Source organism: Cnephaeus nilssonii, assembly GCF_951640355.1.
Source record: "Cnephaeus nilssonii genome assembly, chromosome: 3".
In the NCBI taxonomy this organism is placed as follows: Eukaryota; Metazoa; Chordata; class Mammalia; order Chiroptera; family Vespertilionidae; genus Cnephaeus; species Cnephaeus nilssonii.
The window spans coordinates 61,143,433-61,163,677 of NC_137074.1; positions in this window are offsets into that span (position 1 = coordinate 61,143,433).

A 20,245-nucleotide genomic window follows, 5' to 3' on the forward strand; every position below is an offset into this window, starting at 1 on the left:
TGGATGTCATATAGTCCACTTCAATGTGGCTGTTGAAAATGGGGTGCTCTAGGCCTAGAACTGAGTTGAGGCCTCCTTATTCAGGCTTGCTTTGATAATCTAGTGGAAAAGATAAATTAAGACTTATCTACTCTAAAAGCTATTTTTCCAGTAGCACAAGTCCAACTTATATGTGCTTGGCTCCACCAAAATGTGTTTTGTCTTTTTATTTAAAGAACTTACCTCACACTAGAGGCCTGGTGCACGAATTCATTCACCAGTGAGGTCCCTTGGCCTGGCCTGCAGGATCCAGCTGAAACTGGCTCTCCAACATCCCCAGAAGGGTCCCGGATTTCCAGAGGGTACAGGCTAGGCCAACGGACCCTACCAGTGCACGATTGGGGCTGGGGAGGGACGCAGGAGGTTGGCCATCCAGGGAGGGATTGTGGGAGGGCTCCAGGGCATGTCCAGCCCATTTTTCTCAGTCCTGATCTGCCTGACCCCAGCAGCAATCTAACCTACCAGGAGTGTCTGCCCCCTGGTGGTCAGTGCACATCATAGTATATTAAAAAAAAATATATATATATATATATATATATATATATATATATATATATATATATATTGATTTCAGAGAGGAAGGGAGAGGGAGAGAGAGAAACATCAAAGATGAGAGGGAATCATTGATTGGCTGCCTCCTGCACACTCCCTACTGGGGATCAAACCCACAACCCGGGCATGTGCCTTTGACTGGAATGGAACCAGGATGCTTCAGTCTGCAGGCCGACACTCTATCCACTGAGCCAAACCAGCTAGGGCAAACAGAGCTTTTAAAGCTTAAGCTCTAGGGGTCATTGCTTGCGCTGCTTCCTTCCAAAGTCCAGGGAGAGAGGTCTGAACTGGGTACCTCTCAATATTGTGTATGTATGCCTTTTCGCAAAGAGATACCATTTCCACAATTACATAAGACTCAGGTCCTACAATACTTGATGCTTTCCTGGAAACTGGGAAAGATACTTAGAATCTGTTTTACAGATGAACAAACTGAAATGTAATTCTAGTTAAAAGGAACTAGGAACAGATGGAGAGAAGTTTTGAACTCTGACCATTTAACTCCAGAACTTTTGTTTTTAAACATTATACTGTATGAGAGGGAGCAAGTAAGCACACATTAATAAAATCAAGAGCCCATGAAGGCATGGCTTATAGTTCTACTGATAAGACATTGCTTTAAAAAATAAATGAACATAGTTCTTTGGCAGAGTGAGTTTTAATACTGGGAACCAAGGGTTGCTGTTCCCTCATTATGTCAGTCCTTTATTGGCCTCAATTTCCTTGAGTTCTTGCTCAGAACTTTGGCCTGCAATGTTTCGTTTTTTCCTCATTTTAACACCAAGTTAGCCCCTTCGTGATTTCTCTAAGCAGCTGGAAATGAAAACTGTCCTTACCTAACTGCCTTATTCTTCGGATCCCCATAATGAAGGTGGCATTATCACATGTCAATATTCTGTTGTGTAACAGCCTTTGTAAATTGACTATCGAGTCATATTGTAGGAAGTAGAAAATTAAAAACAAAACCAATACAAACGCACATAACAAGCTGTCCTCTGGAGTATGGTTTACCTTTTTGCCAGGTGTCAAATGGGGACCATAATACTCACCATAATAGTTGGAAAAGAGTTAGGAGCGTTGTATGAATGCAAGAACCGTTATATAATCAGTAAGTTGAAAGCTCTTCAGGAATATCAGCATCTTTCTCAAGACAATATTTTGGCCTCAGTAAATAAGCTTAGGTGGGTAGCCCAACTTATTTTGAAAAGATGTTAGTGAAAGAAAAAGAAAAAAGAAATTTTCAGTATATCAGCTGAGGTTAATAAAGATCCTTACTCTATTTATCTTATAAAGTATAATGTCTCCTAATCAAATATAATAACCAAAAAACAAAAACACAAAACCTACTCTGAAAAATGCTGATGCTGGTCACAAAGGTAAGCAAGAACCCCTGTGTAGTGTGCTCACTGTCCATCCTCACTTCTATGGAAGGGACCAGGGCTCATTCATTCGTTTACCCAGGCATCCATCAAGTATTTTTTAGGAGCTAGTATTATGTGGCCGACTTTCTCCTATGTCTCAGGAACCAGTGGTGAGCAAAAATGAGCCACATTCTCTTCCATCATGAAAATTAGAGTCTAAGAGGAAAACAGACTTTAATCAAATAATCACAGTAATGAATTCATTATTTCAAATTGAGTTAAGTGATTTGAAGGAGAGGAATGTGGTACTCTATGAATTTATAGCAAAGTATATAACTCAGGAGTCAGGAAAGATTTGCCTGCAGAAATTCATGATTAGCTGAAATCCTAACGAGCAGGCCTTGACTAGGGGAGGCGGTGGGTGGGTACATTTTAAGCAGGGGAAACAGCATGGACAATGTGGCTCACTTCTGCAACAGAAAGATGTCCAGTGTGCCTCAAATGATGAGCCAGGGAGGAGTGTAGTCTAAGGTAAGAATGAAGAAGGCAAAGATAGACTATAAAGTGCTTTCTAGACTCCTTCAAGGATTTATATTTATCATAAGGGTAATGCCAGCTTTAAGGGAGTAGTAGAAGCGTGAGGGAATAATGATTTCATATTTGATTTAAATTATCTCTGATTTACTGTACAAAATTAATCGTGGGGGGCAAGGTGGATAAAAGGAGGCCAATTTGAAGACTATGATAAGTAAGAGATGACAGTAGCTTAGTCTGAGGTGTTGGCAGTTCAAACAAAAAGTGCTCGATTCAAGGGTTACCTATGAGAGGGCACTGAAGGAGGTATGGAGAATGAAGGAGAGGAAAGGATGGAGGATGTCCCCAAGTCCTCACACACTTACTGCTGCTGACATACACAATACTGTGGTACATAGAGTAAAGTTTTATTAATGGACCTGATGTTTTTACTATACTTCTTTATTGATCTAATCAAGTGTAGAGTGCTCTCTCTGTGTCAATGCTTATGCCCGTTGAATAAATAATATTTTCACCTTCAAAGAGCTCACAGTGCCATCGACTCATCATCTTCAAAGTAGCTGCATCTTTGTTCTGAGGAAGCTGGAGGGAACTCTTCTTTGCATGCACAAGACAGCTATTTCTTTCGATGGTGGAACACTTTATTTTCTAAGCAGGCCTAATATTAGTGGTGTTTTTTCCAGAAGAACCAAAAAATTCTGATTTTGTGGAAAACTCAGCTGCCATTGCTTGAGGAATGAATCCAAATTTTATGTTTATTTCATGGAAAGGTATGATTGGATATATAAGAAATGATTAATACAGGTGCAATGTTCCTACTGTCAAAGTCCAGGCCCAAGCAGTAGTAAGACACCCACAAAGCAATAGGACTTTTAATCACTGGACCCGACAAGGGAGCAAATTCCTATTTGGGTCTAAAATACAGGTTCTTCTTGCCTGGTTTTGATTATTTCTGAAAACATACACAACTGTATTTACTGCGGTCTTTTCATGCTTTGCTATACTTTGCCAGTTATTTGTGCTGACAGCTAAAAATATACAGTTGGACATTTTTACTGAACAGTTTCTTGGAGAGAAGAGTATCCATTTTTGACATCCAACATGAAGTTACTACACTAAGTACAAACTAGCCATAGACTACCAATAGCAGTGCACTAAATCGTCAAAGGCTTCTAGAGTGCATTTCATCTTTCCTTAGGAATTACAAATGCTTTTGGTAGGAAAAAAAAAAAAGATGTCTTTATGTAAATACCTGGACATGTTTGGTGATTTTAGAAGACAGCTATATGTGTCCCACAAAAATGTAGCTGGGATATGCTGAAATAAATATCAGAAGACATTTTTTTTAAGCAGGCATCTATGTTGTTTATTTGTAAAAAACAAACCTTTCATTTTAAATGAAAGATGGTATGATTCTAGACATTTGTTAGATTCAATTAAAAAGAAAGTAGGCCTCTATCCTAAAGAAATTACAGTCTAAATGAAAATTTAGTTAACGGTTATGGCAGTTATGTAAATACTAGAGTCCTGGTGCATGGATTCATGCACTGATGGGCTTCCTCGGCCTGTCTTGCGGGGATTGGGCCAAAACTGACTCTCCAACATCCCTGGAAGGGTCCCAGATTGCAAGAGGACAGTTCTCAGGTGACGCACTCCTGCATTGAGTGCCTGCCCACTGGTGGTCAGTGTGTGTCATAGCTATCGGTCAGAGTGTCTGCCCCCTGGTGGTCATTGTGCATCATAGTTGCTGGTTGGACAGTCAAAAGGTCGGATGGTCGCTTAGGCTTTTATATATATACTAGGGGACCAGTGCATGAAATCACGCATGTGTTAGCCCGCCGCTGCTCGCAGCCCTGACCACCACTCTGCTGCACTCAAAAATACCTTCTCCCCCAGGGTCAGGGAGGGAGCAGCAAAAAATAGAAGACGTCCCTCCCTATTGCACATGGACCCTATATACAGGCCCACCCAGCCCAGGCCGATGGGATGCTTGGCACATTCTCGGATCCCTGCTCAAGGGCGGGAAGGGTGACTGGTGGCAGCACACGTGAGAGAGAACCTCCGGTGGCCACTCTGGTCCTGGCTACTAGTCCTGGCACTTACTGGTCCTCGGTTCCTTCCTGGTCCTGCCTGCAGCCCTGGTCCCCCTACTGGCTCTGCCTCCCCTCTCCATCCTGGCCTCAGATGGCCCCCTTGGCTCCTGGGGGCTCTGCCCTCCCCTCCCAGCCTGGAGGTCCCAAGGGGAGGTTATGGCTTCTCAGAGATTCCCCAGCAGCCCTGCCACTTGTGTTCACACAGGGGAAGGGATGCGTGTGGCAGAAGCAGCTGTATAAATGTGGGCACAGGGGCAAGGCCTCCAGGATCACTTGGACAGTTTGCTGAAGACATGGGTCAGGGCTGTGTTCTTATCCTTGAGGGCCTGGTTGTCAGCCCAGAGGGTTGACAGGCCCTTCAGCTTCTCTTTCAGTTCAGCGGACATGTGCTCCAAGGCCCTGTGCTCAAGTCTCTCCTGCTCCGGGAGGGCCGGCCTCTCTGCAAAGCGCTCCTGCCTCTGTATGGCATGCTCCAGCTCAACCTTGAGCTGCGCCAGCCAGCAGCGTGGTCTGGGTCAGGGCCTCACGAAGTCCCTCGTTCTCAATGCGCAGCTCTCCGTAGAGCTTCCTGAAGCCTCCCTTGGGCTCTTCGGATTCGGGCTGGGGTTCTGGGTTGAGGGCCCGCTGCCTCCGAGGGGAAGGGCTGGATTCTGGGCTGATGTCCGCTGGCTTTGCCTCCTCCCCCTCCACAGGACCTTTCCTCTCCTTTCCAACTCTGTGGTGCTCCCTGGAGGCCTGTGGTCCCTGTCCCTGCCCGTCAGGCACCTCTACTCTCTGGGCAGGGCCATTAGAATTCTCAACCCCAGGGACTCGGGGCTGCCAGGAAGGGTCCAGGCTCTGTGCCTTGACCCAGGCTCTTGATCGGGATGGGAGAGTCCAATCAGGCGCAGGCCAGCGGGAAGAGAGGCCACAAGGTTGGGCAGCCCCACCCCCTGATCAGGCTGGTTCGCTGGCTACATTGGGTGGCAGCAGTTCACTGGAGGTGGGAGTGAGCCTCCTGAGCCTGTGGGAGGTGGGAGGGAGCTGCTGCTGCCCGTGGGAGCCACGGGGAGGGACCGAGAGGTCAGCAGTTCAGCCTGCTTGCCAGTCAATGCCACCTCATGGCGGCTGGTCATTTGGTCATTTCAGTCATCACAGACCCTAGCTTTTTATATATATGGACTAGAGGCCCAGTGCACGAATTTGTGTATGGATGAGGTCCAACCGACCCACCCGATTCAGGTGGGGGGGCAATAGGGGAGGGGCTGACCAAAGGAGGGGCCAGGCAGTTGGCAGGCCAGCCCCGCCCCCTGGTCGTACTCCTGGCCAAATTCCCTGTTGAGGGGAAAATTTGCATATTAGTCTTTTATTTTATAGGATAGATTAAAAACAGATAAATAGTACCATATAGAGATGATGTATCATAGAATTGTACACTTGAAACAAATTTTATTAACTAATCTCACCCCAATAAATTTAAGATAGAACAAATAAAATAAAACGTGAATTTCCATAACAAAAAAAAGGAAAAAGAACAGACATCATTTATCTGGCATCCAAAATAAACTGTTCTCAGAAGTGATGATAAATAAATGATTCAAATGCCTGAGAAATAAGTATATTTCTGTGTGCATCAAGATTTTTTTTTTAATATTTTAAAGTTAAATGTGCATTAGTCATGTTGGAAGTTAATTTGAGCCAGTATAAAGTCTCATTCTATTTTATTTATTTTTAATTTCTTTATTGATTACAGTGTTATATATGTGTCCTTATTCCCCCATTATCCCCCCTAACCCCCCTCATGCCCTCACACCCCTGTTGCTGTGTCCATCAGTTAGGCTTATATGCATGCATGCAAGTCCTTTAGTTGATCTCTCCCCCTTACCCCCATCCTCCCCTACCTTCCCTCTGAGGTTTAATGGTCTGATTGATGTTTCTCTGTCTCTGGATCTATTTTTGTTCATCAGTTTATGTTGTTCATTATATTCAATAAATGAGTGAGATCATGTGATATTTATCTTTCTCCAACTGGCTTATTTTGCTTAGCATAATGCTCTCCAGTTCTATCCATGCTGTTGCAAATGTTAAGAACTTCTTTTCTTACCGCAGCATAGTATTCCATTGTGTAGATGTACCACAGTTTTTTAATCCAGTCATCTGCTGATGGGCACTTAGGCTGTTTCCAAATCTTAGCTATTGTAAATTGTGTTGCTATGAACATTGGAGTGCATATGTCCTTTCTAATTGGTGTTTCTAGTTTCTTGGGATATATTCCTAGAAGTGGAATCACTGGGTCAAATAGGAGTTTCATTTTTAGTTTTTTGAGGAAACTCCATACTGTTCTCCACAGTGGCTGCACCAGTCTGCATTTCCACCAGCAGTGCCCAAGGGTTCCTTTTTCTCAGCATCCTCACCAGCACATGTCATTCATTGATTTGTTGATGATAGCCATTCTGACAGGTGTGAGATGGTACCTCATTGTCATTTTGATTTGCATCTCTTGGATGATTAGTGACTTTGAGCATGTTTTCATATGCCTCTTGGCCTTCCTTCTCTCTTCTTTTGAAAAGTATCTATTTAGGTCCGTTGCCCACTTTTTGATAGTCTCATTTTAAAGAATCTCCTTCAATAAGTGATTCTGCATAACAGTGTTATAATACTCAAGATAATTGATGGCAGTTGGCCCTTTCTAATGTTACCTATATAAATGGGCATGATGAAGTCTGTTTAGATTGAACCTATTTTATAACAGATGCTTCCAGAATTACTGTATGCTTTGCAATTATTTTTATTCAAAGATCTGTACAATATTGCATATTCCCAATAAATTAGAATTTGTATGGAATTTGGTATGGAATTTTATCTGATATCATTTGTTATCCCCTTCTGTAAAAAATAATAAATTAAGATAAAAGCAAAACTATCTGGTCTTTTGTGCCTACCAAAACTTTTGTTACTATAAGATGGTTAGGGCTGATCTTTAAATATTCATTCCTATTACTGGGATGCATATTAATTTTCTTCCATAGCACAATTTGATGTAATCAGTGAAATATGCCAATCCCCATGAGTTGGGAATGCAGTTAGATATAATATTAGAACCAAAAATAAATGACCTAATAATGGAAATGTTTTACCATTTCATCAGCCAGTTAATAAAAAAAAATTCCAAATAGAAAATAAATATTTAATTTAAGTGAAAAACAAAAAGCTGAATATGACATAGCAAATGCTCTATTGAATCTGATTTTTCTTTAACTCAAAATAAATTTAAAAAACATGGGTGGGTAGGTGGATAGGAAGAGATCAACCAAAGAACTTGTATGCATTTATGCATAACCCATGGACACAGATAATAGTGTGGTGAAGGCCTGAGGCAGGGGCAGGCTAGAAGAAATCAATGGGGGAAAAGGAGGGTCATATGTAATACTTTCAACAATAAAGATTTAATTAAAAAATAAAATCACCTCTAAGTATGAAAAAATAAATAAAAAATTAAAATACAATTAAAATATCCAGGAAGGGAACGTAGTTTTTCACTTTGTATGGGATTAGAATTTACCTGTGAATATTTTACAATGCTCCCCTCTCTGGGATGCATTCTACTTGTATTCAAGTTAATGTTAATAATAAATTATTAGCATTGGCGCTGATAAGAAAATTATGCAATTTTATTTGCTTGCCTATGAGCAATTTATAAAGCCTCAAAGTAGATTTCTTCTTGTCAATGAATAAAAATGGTCATTTAATGTTTTGTCATCAAAGTTAGGCAAAAGAAAATACTTTCCAATTATCAACATGCTTGAAAATCTAAGTGAAAACCAAATCAATTAGCAATACCAATTTGCCAATTAATAAAATTATATGGGAAATAAGTTTATATTTGGAAATAGGTTGTTTAAAATCCAAAATAATATGTTTTTATAATTATGGTTTTATTTTTTTTATTTATCTTTATTGTTTAAAGTATTACAGATGTCCCTTTTTTTTCCCCCTATTGATTCCTTTTAGTCTGTCCCTGTCTTCTCCCCTTCCCCACCCTGCCCTCCCCCACCCCTACCCCAGGCTTTCTCCACACTATAATTTTAAATTTATTTATTTATTTTATGTTTGGTTTGGTTTAACCCATGAAACTCCTAATGAAGTAGCTGAGGTATACAGTTTCTTTTCTTTTCTTTTTTTCTGGTGTTTTTAACTTAGTAGATCCTGAATCTTCATAATCCTTAGAATGTTGCTTCTTTTAGGCATTTCTGCAATTCAAACAACTGATTTTTTCTTTTTTGTGTCTATAATGTATACATGCATATGTTCAATAAATAATAATGCCTAATTCATTTGTAACAAATACTTGATTTTTGAAGAATACATATGTTTTAACCACCTTTTTTTTTAATATTGGAAAAGGGAGGAGCACAAACTCTGATGTCTAAGTTGCTATCTAAATGAATCTTAAATGTGGACAGGTCTGACCCTACCTTTCATATGACCCTTCCAACTTCTCATGAGCCTATTACTCTAAGTAGAGCTACCTGGATGGAACTGCCTTGATGGTTTCATTAGACAAGCATTTCTTGACCTCCATCTTTCACAGTGTTTTATCTAACTCTGGCTACTCTTTCCTTTGGCCCCTTAATATGCTTTCTTGTTCACATTATTAAAAAGGAAAATAAGCAAACCAAACAAATGAAATTCTCGGCAGACTAAGCTGAGAGGATCTGTATTAAAAGAAGGGTAAAATGGAAAGATAAAACTAAGAAAAAGGTTATACAAAGGTAAAAATAAAATTTAAGCCAAATCTCAGTGTTATCAAATATTTTTAAATGAAAAACTATTTTAGTCTCAGAGATAATATTATAGTGAACTGATTGGGAACCTATTTTAATATATTTAATATAAATTAGAATTATCAATAGTAAGAATGTTACCATATCTGCTTTGAGTTTTGTTTTGGTTCCCCCCCCCCCCAATCATTTATTACAGATGAGAACACATCTTGAGTAGAAAAAAAAAGGAATTGGTAGTAGTGATGTTTAGAAAATAAATAAAAGGAAAATGATATTTTCCTCTTTGTTGTGCTTTTTTTTCTTTTCTTTTCTTTTTTATCTTCTCATTTCATGTTTATAATACTGTTTAGTGTTGGGAAATACTGCCTTAGACAAACCCAAAAGATCTAACTGCCATAGCTTGCTTTTAGGACATGGCTCAATCCCAGGAGAGCAGTCTTCTTCTGCAGGGTATAGGGTTTCACTGTTTGGCCTCCTCCTACTACCAAGTGCCTTGGGAGAGATGTTGGAACTCAGGATGGTCTTTATATTCTACCAACAGCATGCATATTTTAAACAAAACCAGAATTCAGAACTTAATATGTTCTAATTTAGCATATTTGATAGTAGCTATATTTAGTAGATAAACTTCTCATCTGTCTGTTGAAAACCAAACCTTTGACACATTCTATTCCAGCAGTAATGCATTCAAGGAAATAACGAAGTATATACACAGATAGTAAAGAAAGCTCACTGCTAGGCAACTGTTATAGAACAGAAGTTCATGTATTCTTGCTAATGATTTTAAATTATCTGAACTTCCCAATATTAATACAATTCTATTGTCATCTATCATTTATTGTTGTCTTTTACAATTTGATTTATATATGCTTTTCTAAGAAATATTCATATTAACCTTATGAACAAGCCCATTTTGTAACACAGGCCTTGGTTCCCATTCTTTGGAACAGTTGAAATCTGCCTATTCCAGTTAAATGAGCATATGTGCACTTTGTGTTTGAAAAGATAAGGGCTAAGTTGCTGATGTGGGCAAGTCACACAGTCAGCTCATAAAACCTTAATTAAGTAAACATTGTGCTTTCTTTATTCTAGTATCTGAAATCTACTGCATCCCCTTAGGAACTTTTAAAATACTCAACAGAGCCTGAGCACCTCATTTAGCAGCCATTGACTTAGGCCAGTGATTTGGATGGATAGTGTTTGGATTCAATTAATTTGAAGTAAGGAAACAAATAGAAGTCAATCTAATTATCATATTGTCTTAGTTGGGATGCTTTTTTTAATTTAGGAAAAAGGGGTGGGATCAACTCTATTCAGTAGGCTTTCAGATACCAGGGCTTTTGCAGTAAACAGTCATTTTGTTGCTGGTGGCATCTCTGTCCCCAGGAACAATGGCCTCATCATTCATAGCACCAGCATCATCCCTCTAAAGGAAGACTTCCTGGAGTGAAGACACTGCCACGGTTTTCATAAAATCCTGAATAGTTATAGCAGAATGGAATGAGGGACCTGTTGGTAAGAGAAGCTTTTGTGCATCAATTCAACTTTAGTTTTTAACTGGTGCACTGAAAACGCTTGGCTCTAAAATCAAACAGACCAGTTCAAGTTCCTGTAACTAGACAACCAATGGGGTAGAGCTGCCTCTACTGCTTCCTAGTTATTCACTGAGAAAATTACTGGATACCTATGGCCCTCGTTTTTTTGTTTGTTTGCTTATTGTTTTGTTTTAATTTCTATAAAATTGGGTTAATCAGATCTCAGGAGTATGGTTATAAGGACTGATACAATGTCAAACAGTTGGCGATGTAGTTGGCCCTCAATAAATGTTAGTTCTTGAGGTTAGCAATATTAAGAGTTTAGAGGAAGATATTTTAAATCCTAGTGTAACTTTCCAGTCACACACACACACAACTGTGAACTCAGATTTGGCAAAGTAAAACAGAATGTGTGCTAATAATTTACGCAGTTAAGACCTTGAGAATCATATGCCTTTGGAGGCAAATTGGAGGTTAGTATTACAAACAACCATCTTGATAAATAGGATGTGGGTCTGAAATCAATAAAAGGGATTCAATAAAAACAAGTGTAAACTTCACAAACAGTGGTTCTATAGGGATAGAGATGCAAGCTATAATGAATGATAAATTGAGTATAAGTCAACAATATGAAGGTGCCATGTAAAATCCCATACACTTCTTTGGGGTATATTAATGAGAGAGCATAAAAGAAATGAGAGATAATTATTTTGCTCTACCAGCACTCTTTAGGCCTCAATTGGCTATGTTTTGTATTTGTTTCTCAACTGAAAGAGAATCATAGATAAATTTGAATGAGTTCAGAAGAGAGCAACAAAAATGATAAAAGGGTTTGAAAATGAGATCTATGAGGAAACATTAAGGGAACAGGGCTTGTTTAGACTGGAAGAAAGATAACAGAGAAGCAGGGTAACTACTAACACAGAGGAAAGAGATCCTATATATGAGAGAAGGGATCAATTATTCCCACTGGTCACTCTGATGTGAGTAAGTTGGGCTTGGGCTGTAGCTGATAAAACATCAATATCAAAGACAACTTTGTGAGTATAGAATATTTTAACACAGAAACAAGCTATCTTTAATGATTATGCAAACCTCCTTATTAAATTATTCCAAAGCATCAAACTTTGGATCATCCTTTTGTAGTTTTGATATAGTGGAAAGCAGATGACTTGGCTTCTCCCCAACTCTATTTCATACTAATCACAGATCTACAAATATGCCCTCGCTTGTGCCTCTGCAGACATAATTATAGATGCACTTATAATCAATCTGTTTTCTAAAAATACTTCTTGATTATTTATCTTTTTGTTTAAATATATTTTTAAGAGAGAGAGAATCATTGTTCAGCTGCCTCCTGCATGCCTGCACTCGGGATTGAGCCATTAAGCCTGCAATCTGGGCATGTGTCTGACCAGGAATTGAACCATGACCCCCTGGTTCATAGGTCGATGTTCAACCACTAAGCTGTGCTGGGTTGGCAAGCTCTTGATTATTTAAACATTTTATTATGCTGACTGTTTTGTCTTAATTTAGGTTGTAGACGTATTTATTTATTTTCCTTCAATATTTTTCCACTTTGTCATTCTTCTTCATTTTCTAAATATTATTAGATTCTCATTTTGATATAAAGCTTTAAGGGTGCTAATTGATGTGATCAACTTTTCTGGATCAAAGAATTGTATAATAAGGCTTGATGCATTTTTATCACTTCCTGGTTGGGCAGTTTCAGTAAACTAAAGTAAGTAGTAAAGTAATCAAGAGGTAGACAATGGGCTTCTAAAGTCAAGATATATAGGCCTGTTGTATTAGCCTTAGTTATGATGAATATAGAATTTAAAAAGCACCATCATGTGTTATGTAAACTTAGACATTTTAACCAGTTGAGGTTCAGTTCCCTTTTTTGTAAAAGGAGAATACTTCCTACACTTGTAAGACTAAATGAGACTAGTTAGAATTTCTGGCATAGAGTAGGCATTTAATAAACATGGGGAATGGACATTTCCCACTGCTTCTATTCCCAGCTGTTCCCTCTGCTTGTCTTTCTTTGGGAACATTTTGAGTGTCACTTCTCTGCACAAGCTCCGTGGTCCTCTGGTTCCCATGTAAATTTCAGACTCACTGGAGCTTCATTTAAGGTCTTCTATAACCTGACACTACCCTTCCTTTCCAATCTTAATTTGCTTGCTTTTTGGTTGGGTAGGGGTTTTATTGTCATTGTGTTAGGCCATATTTAATATAATATAATATATATATATATATATATATATATATATATATATATATATATATATATCTTATTTATTATTAGAGAGAGAGAAAGGGAGAGGGAGAGAGAGATAGAAACGTCCATGAGAGAGAAACATCAACTAACTGCCTCCTGCTGGAGATTGAGCCCACAACCCTGACTGGGAATCTATCCAGTGACCTCTTGATTCATGGGTAGATGCCCAACCACTGAAACACAGCGGCTGGTGGTAGTAGGCCATATTTTCAATAGTAAAAAATATCAAGCTCTTTCCATCTTAGGATCATGTGCTTTTTATTATTTGTCTGGAATGCTCTCTTTTGGCCTTTGCACGCCGTCTCCTTTTGATTCATTTAAGATTCAGATTAAAGACTCCTTTCTCAATCTGCCCCATTTGGATCTCTCTCAGTGTGTGTCCATTTTATTAATCTCTAACACAGTTCCAAAATTTTCACCTTCACAGTATTCCTTTTAATTAATAAATCCAATAGTTATTGATTAGATTACCTATTTTTCACCTGCCTCTTCTACTACATTGTGAGCTCTGTAAGGATGAGCTACCTTTTTTTTTTTTTCAGGTGCAATATTGTCTGACAAATGCCTTGCACAGTACCTGGGCCCTAGTAGGAAATTATAGAATACAATATATCTAGGTGACTGAAAGTCTTTGCCTCACACCTGAGCCCTTAGTCTTTAACCTATTTGTTGTGCCTGAACTATTAACAACTGGCTATTAAGGTTTGTATTATCTTTGGTTGTCTTTGTGTGTGTTTTTTTAAATTTCTGATTTTATAACAATTTTTCTCTAAAATTAAGAGTCAGAACCCCTGTATCGCCTCTTTGGAAAATCTTTCACTCACTAATGAAATACTTATTTCTTCATTGTAGAGCTTTTAATTTATTTGTGAAGTGGAGGTGATTCTTATAACCCAGGTTCCATAAATAATTCAACTCCCCCAAACATTTTTTTTAAAACACCCCAATTCATGTTCCTAGTCCAGTGAGTTTTCCAGGTTTTCTTTAATGCCTCATCATTTAGAAATATACAGCAAATAGATGTGATGCAATATTTTTCTGCAGTAAGTAAAACAAATTCTCCCACATTCAGCAGCAGAAATAAAGCAGTTTAATATCAATGCTAGTAATGATCTGATGCCATGGAAGCTTTCCTATTACTTGGGGAATATTATCAAACTTAAGAGGAAAGACAAAATTTGCAAGTCATTTTAATTCCCCATTCTCCCAGTTTATACCTGAACACTTCTTTTTACATCATTCACTCTAAATAGAAAACTATAGCATAAACAAACAAACAAATAAGATTGCCTACGTGCTCAGATAATTCCTGGCATTAGAGGAAATGTGGTATGGTTAGGAGTGAATGTAGGTATGTTTTACTCTCCAATATAGCACCTGAGAACTAAAATGCAACTAATGAACATTTGTTAAATAAATAAAATGGCACATATATGATTTATGTAAACTTTGAATTTAAACCTGGAGCACAAACTTAACTAGTACTTTAATAAATGTCTGAATAATATATCTGTTGACTATGATTTTTAATATAAATTTAATATTTGGTCTCTACTAGTAAAATATAATTGTGGATTTTACTGGAATTTTTATATAATAAGATTTTCATATAATTTTAGTTGCAACCTAAATTTTCCTAGTCTTGAGGAGTATATTCATTTAAATTATGTTTTTTATCTCCTGATAAAGGATAATAATTATTTTATTGATCCTCTTTGATATAAAATTCTTTATTCAATATGAAAGATAAAATATTATTTTTGTGATCAAAGTATAATTCTACATAATAAAAGCCTAATATGCTAAGTGCCTGGTCATCCAGTCGGCCATTCAACCAATTGAAGTATAATATGCTAATAATGATATGCTAAGGCTGCTCAACTGCTTGCTATGATGTACACTGACCACCAGGGGGAAGACAGTTGACCAGTTGCTATGACGTTCACTGACCACCAGGGGGCAGATGCTCCAACCGGTAGGTTAGCTTGCTGATGGGGTCCAGCCAATCAGGACTGAGCAAGATGGGCCTGACATGCCCTGGAGCCCTCCCACAGTCCCTCCCTGGCTGACCAACTTCCCGCGTTCCTCCCTGGCCCCAATTGTGCACAGGTAGGGTCTCTCAGTCTGGCCTGCACCCTCTCGCAATCCAGGCTGAGGGACTTCCCCGACGCCCCCCACAACCCGAGTACACAAATTTTGTTCACCGGGTCTCTAATATTACATATAGAAAACTATGATTCCATTCTGTAACTCACTTTTGACATCAAAACTAGATCAGTGCTTTCATTTAAACATGATAAGAAATTGTTGGAATTCTAAATGCCAGCCATTCTTTTTAGATAATTTGTGCATTTTTTAGCCCTGCAGTTTAGTAAGCGTTTGATGAAAAGTATGATGTAATTTAGAATATAGAATAGTGGTGATTTTCACCCCAGGCAATACTTTTATGTATGAATCACACACACACACACACATACACACACACACACACACACACACACACACACACACACACACAGGCTCCTTGAGTTAGTTCTAGGTCTTCTCTGAAATTGAGGGACAAAGATATAGAGGGAAAGAGTTCCTTAGTAGTTATCCCAATTCATATAGCACCATAGTGAAAGTCGTCAGAGTATTTATTTTTCCATACTTAACCATTGTTTCTATGCTGACAAGAAGAAAATCCAGTGTCTTATATTTAACAATCATTTGTTTCATTAATATAAACTCTGCTGTTTTAATAACTTCCTAACTTGGCTAAGGGGCATAATATTTGCTATTATATACACTTTTCATACATAATAGTTTGCAGCTAAACTAGGACTGTGATTTTTAGGAGAAGAGGAAAAATTGGGCAGATTGTGCTCTCACAGGCAAGAACACAAATACATTTGCAGTCATATAGTAAGCCTACCTTATTCAAATGTAAATTAAAATAAAATAGAAAAATACAACAACAGAGCCAATATATTTAAAAGGGATGATGCTTTACAAATCAACTAATTGAACACTGAAAGTCATCATTTGTTTAGAACATCTAGAAGAGGCTTATTCTCTTTATTCTGTTTTAGAGTCACTGGATATGGGGGGGAAATGTCAGCTAAAATAGCTTTTATGTAAGAAATAGCCAGGAATGAAGAGATAATTATGGCCAGTCACCACATCAATAATCATAACTCTCATTTATCATTTCTGTTGCACTTTGTATTTGCAAAATGCTTTATAAACAATTACAATTCCTTTTAGTTATAAACCATAAAAGTTCCTAGTTCCTGCCTTTAATACACGGGGCAGTGATAGTAAGTGCTGGCTGGTGTCACTATGTAGATAGACCATTGGCGAAGTTCCAGTCAGGATGCCAGGACTTTTTATACTTTATCTCCAAAAACATTAGAGATTGGGAAAGAAATTAAAAACGTTAGTAAAAGTCTTAATGCTATTGTCTCTGGGGTGTAGAGGAAGAATATGAATAATGGGAAGAAGAGGAGCTAGCAAAAACTAAAACCTTTTTAATAAATGAAAGCATAGAAACTAAACAGTTAGAGAATAATGCAATACAAAGGATAACAAATATTTCATCAAAGGTATGTATCTGGTGAAGAAATCTAATAAAGTATCCACATTAAGAAAAAATCCTGGAAGTATATTAGTACAATAAGACAGATGACACTGAATACTTTAAAAAGGATGTCCTTTTAAGGATGGCTAAAGGCATATTCCTTATTTGTATCCAATTTGCATCATCCATTCATTAGGAGACTCTGAAAAAAATATGGGACTAGTATCTTTCTCTTATTTAGGGTCATCAGCTGGCAGTCTTATTAAGCCATTAATTTCTAAGACCCTTATTATAATTTAGTATTTTGCAATTTTACAGGTGTGGTTGGATTTTTGGTTCCTCCTGAGGGCCTCTGTTAAAGAATGTTCCTACTCTCACATAGATAATAAAGGTATAAAATCATACGAAAGTAACTGCTTTCATCCTAAGTGGATAGAAGTGAACTAGACCAGCACTAAGAACAGACGGGTTCCGGTTCTTCATGGTCACTTCTTAGCTCTCTGACTATCAATAAGACACAACAGTTTTTGGCCTCAGTTTATCCATCTTTAATCAGACAGCTTCTAAGACTTTATTCTGCTCATATGACTTCCTTCTTATAAACCCTTCTATGCCAGTCATTATACTGCTTTTATGTTTAGGTATGAAAAATCCACCTGTCTGTCTCATCAGTGGATATCCTGTATACTCAACATAATGACTAAATGTTATACATTTGGACATGTAAAATGTCAAACATTTAGTGTGAGCATTAGTCCATTTGGGCTTATATAACAAAGATACGATAGATAGGGTGGCTTAAACAACAAACATTTATTTCTCACAGTTCTGGACACTGGGAAGTCCAAGCTCTCACTGGCAGGTTCAGTGTCCAGTGGGAGCCCACCTTCTGCTTCATAGATGGCCATTCTTGCTGTGTCCATACATGGAGGAAGGAGTTCTCTGGGATCCCTTTCATATGGGCCCTAATCTCATTTATGAAGTCTCCACCCTCATGACCTAATCACGCTCCAAATGGCCCACTTCTTATACCATCACCTTGAGGATTGGGTTTCAACAGAGGAATTGAGGGTACGTAAACATTTAGTCCATTGCAGTGTATTACTCCAGTTTTTCCCAGTGGCATGTGAAATTATTTGGAATGGTGTATAACACAGAATGCTATCACAGTAGCCCTGGCTTACATGATGAGAGAGTTATTCTCTTCATATCTCTTCATCCATCTGACTAAATCAAGAGAAGTCTTGATTTGGTGGCATTAAAAGGCCTTTTTAAAGACCTTTAAAAACACTTGGTAATTTAAAAATAACAAACCCAATAAACACAAAAACAAATGCAGTAAGTCCATAGCCTCAGAGTTTTCAATGATTTAAGTAAATAATAATACCACTATTTTGCTTTTAGAGCACTGTTGTGTTTGTTTATAACAAGTGATACTTATCTTCCATGTATAATAATAATAATCCTATACTATATAATAAAGAGGTGATATGCAAATTGACCCTCACACCCTCACACAAGATGGCAGCTCCCATGTGGTCAAAGATGGCTGCCCCCATGTGGTCAAAGATGGCCACCATAAGATGGCCAGCAGGGGAGGGTAGTTGTAGGCAACCAGGCCAGCAGGGGAGGGAAGTTGGGGGGGGGGGAACCAGACCTGCAGGGGAGGGCAGTTAGGGGCGACCAGGCCAGCAGGGGAGGGCAGTTGGAGGGGACCAGGCCACCAGAAGAGTGCAGTTGGGAGTGACCAGGCCTGTAGGGGAGGGCTGTTGGGGACGACCGGGCCGGCAAGGGCAAGGGAGGGCAGTTGGGGGCAATCAGGCCAGCAGGGGAGCAGTTAGGCATCAATCAGGCAGGCAGGGGAGTGGTTAGAGGGTGATTAGGCAGGCAGGCAGGCAAGCAGTTGGGAGCCAGCAGTCCCGGATTGTTAGAGGGATGTCCGACTGTGGGTTTAGGCCCGATCCCATAGGAGCAATCAGATATCCCCTGAGGGGTCCCATATTGGAGAGGGTGCAGGCTGGGGTGAAGGACACCCCCCAGTGTATGAATTTCATGCACTGGGCCTCTAGTAGTAGTAGTAGTAATAATAATAATAAATATAATTTAAAATTAAAGCACATATAGTCAAATAAAAATGTATTTATTTAAAAGGAAATATCATTTAAATAATAGTGCAGATGGTATGTGAACATGGCAAAAGTTGTGAAAAAGGATGACTAACTTTGAGAAAAACTGGGCTACTTGAAACGTTCTTCAAAATAGCCTTGGCAAACAAACTGGACATTTTGAAATCCTGCTCTATAAATTTAATGAGCATATTCTTTCAGAATCTGAAGTGTTTTCACTAACTTTGGCTGTGAAGGCATTGACTCAGTGTTAAATAAGCTAAGTTTCTCAGAGCTTGTGAAACTTGTAATCTCATTCTGATGACAACCATTTACATTCTGAATCTATAACTGCATTTTAAACTGTGGCAGCTTTACACCACATCGTTTCAGCAAAACTCTCTCTTCTTTATAATTTTAAAAGCCTTTGCGGCCTAGAAAGTTGATGTCTGTAAACTACTTCATAATCAGTGGGCTCTGCTAGACATGGAGGGATTATGTAAATTAATAGACTAAAAGTAAATAACCTTTCAGGGTCTTCAGTACTTTTATTTGTGGTAGTCAACTCTTTTTAGTAAATGGACTCCTCTAAATATATTTTTATTATATTTAGCATTTTTAAATGATATATTAAGTTGATTTTGGGAGGGAAGGGCTTTAACTTTTCATTAAAATTATTATGGTAGTTCTTTTTTTCAATTAAAAAAAAAAAACTCATGAAAATATTTAGTTTTAAAGAACAGGGAGAAGATTTTTCTCATGTATTGTCAAAAAAGAAAGAAACCCCAAACCAAATTTTAGTTACCATTCTAGATACTATAGATACTTTACAATAGGTATAGTCTATAGACACTATAGGTTTAAATGTAATAAAAATTACAGATTTAATATTTATATTACCATTTTCTAAAATTTAAAAAATGTTAAGGAAACATATGGCTACATAAGTCCTCTATTTTCCAAGTGTGTGCAGTGTTTTTTCTAAATACACTTTTATCATTTTAGTTTTTAAAACTAGCTTTACTGAGTTATAATTGATATACAATAAACTGCACATATTTAAAGTGTATACTTTTGACACTTGTATATACCTGGAAAACCACAATAAAAATCAAAATACCAAACAGATTTATCACCCCTGAAATTTTTCTTGTGCCTCTTAGAAATCCCTTCCTCCTGCCCCCCACCAGGTAATCACTAATTTGCTTTCTATAACTATAGATTATTTTGCACTTTCAGAATTTCATATAAAAGGATTTTTACAGTAAAAAAAATCAAATTTCATTCAAAAGACATATAAATTCTATAATATAAGGGGGCCCAAATATAGTTCTTGTTGTCATAGTGTGTACAATATAAGGAGTGAAACATATAAACAAGTGATAAAAATAGAAATATGTGCTTAAAAGCTCATAATGAG